Genomic DNA, 2,019 nt, shown 5'->3' with positions numbered 1-2,019 from the left:
TTTGGAAATAAGATTCAGTAAGACCTTTCAGTCCAGGCTGACTTCAAATCACGATCCTCAGATCTCAGCCTACTGAGTAGCTAGGATTACAGGTGTGAGCCACCTGTGCCCAGCTGTGAAACCCTTATTATGGGGTTAGTGCTCTCATACATGAGGCCCAACAAAGATTCTTTGCCCCTCTACCATGTGAGGACATAGTGAAAAGGCATCCATCATCTGTGGGCCAGAAAGCAGGTCCTCAATAGGCATTAAATCCACTGCCATCCTGATCTTGGACTTCTCAGCCTCTGGAACCATGAGTAATAAATTACTGTCGCTTATGTTACTCAGTCCAAACTACATTGTCCTAACAGCCCCAAGAGATGAAGACTGCTGATGTCGCCCTGCCCTACCTCCTTCAGGGGCAGAAAGGGAATTTTTCTTGCTACTTCAAGATGCCAAAATTTCCAAGTAGAACAATGACTGACCAGACTTCAGTCACGGATTCTCAAGACATCAATCTTTGTGACACAGGAGAAAGGGATTGGTGAGGGGCTGGGAATATGGCCTAGTGGCAAGAGTGCTTGCCTCCCATACATGAAGCCCTGGGTTTGATTCCCCAGAACCACATATATAGAAAAGGCCGAAGGTGGCGCTGTGCCCCAAGTGGGAGAGTGCTAGCCTTGAGCAAAAAGAAGGCAGGGACAGTGCCCAGGCCCTGAGTCCAAGGCCCAGGACTGGCAAAAACAAACAAAACAAAACAAAACAGAAAGGGATTGGCAAAGCCTGGGTCCCACTTCTATCCTGGTGATCTGCCAGTCAAATAATGGCATGGCCCCAGGAGTGCTGACATTTTGGAGTTGAAGAGCAGCATTTCCCCAGAGGAAGAGGAGTGGGAGGTAATTTTTGTGGTGTTTTATGAGGCAATTTCTTATCCATTGTGTCATTTGACTCCTCCAGAGTGCTGCAAGGTAGAAAGGACAAGTCAAGCCAGGTGCTGGTGCCTCCCACAGGTAATCCTAGCTAGTGAGGAGGCTGAGATCTGAAGATCATGATTCAAAGCCAGCCTGGGCAGGAAAGTCCATCAGACTCTTACCTCCAATTAACCATCAGAATGCTGGAAGTGGCAGAACATGAGCTTTGAGCAAATAAAACCCCCAAAACTAAGGGACAGCATCTAGGCCCTGAGTTCAAGTCTTAGTACTGGTGCATGTGCACACTTTCGCTCTCTCTCTCTCTCTCTCTCTCTCTCACACACACACACACACACACACACGCACACACACATATGAGAAAGGACAGGTCCTTCTTCTTCTTCCATATCACTTCCAAACTCAGGACAGACTCTCTGTGCCAGCCCCTTGAGTCCCCAGATCCCCAGATGGGGACCACGCATGGAAGGATCTCCATGATGGAGCAGGAACAGGGGTGTGGTTGGTGGTGAGCAGCTGCTTCCACCATGCCTGTGTGTTTCCCTGGCTTTGTCTTGGGCCTCTCAGAGGCACCCTATGTGGATGGGGCCCCAGGCAGTATCTAGGGAAGTATCCAGGCCTGTGGTCAGGGTTGCGTAAGTTGGGAGGAGAGAGAAAGAGTGAGCCAGTACCAAATCGAGGCCTGAGCCTCACTGTGTGTGCTGGAGCAGCAGAAATCCCCAGATGAGGGACATGAGGCCAGTGTAACAGAATGAGGATGGAGTAGCAAAGGTCACACCAAGGACAATGGATGGTCGAGAGACAGCAAACTCCAGAGGGTAGAGCAGAGGAGGCTTGTGATATTAACAAGATCTCTCTGCTGCATCAGTTATCAAGTAGTAACTACTACTGCATTAGGGGTTATCAAATGATAACCACTAGTAGAACCCAGAGTTGTCATAGCTCTCATTTTGTTAAAAGGAACTACAAAGTAGATTTTTATACAAAATCTTCCGGGCTTTAAATACTGTTTGCCACCCGAGTTTTACAATTGCATAGACCATAAAATCTAATTGTGGCCTGCAGGGAGTTTACAATCATGGCTTGGGGTTACATATTTGTGTGGCTC

This window comes from Perognathus longimembris, chromosome 15, assembly GCF_023159225.1.
Source record: "Perognathus longimembris pacificus isolate PPM17 chromosome 15, ASM2315922v1, whole genome shotgun sequence".
Classification (NCBI taxonomy): domain Eukaryota; kingdom Metazoa; phylum Chordata; class Mammalia; order Rodentia; family Heteromyidae; genus Perognathus; species Perognathus longimembris.
This window is presented reverse-complemented; position numbering follows the sequence as displayed.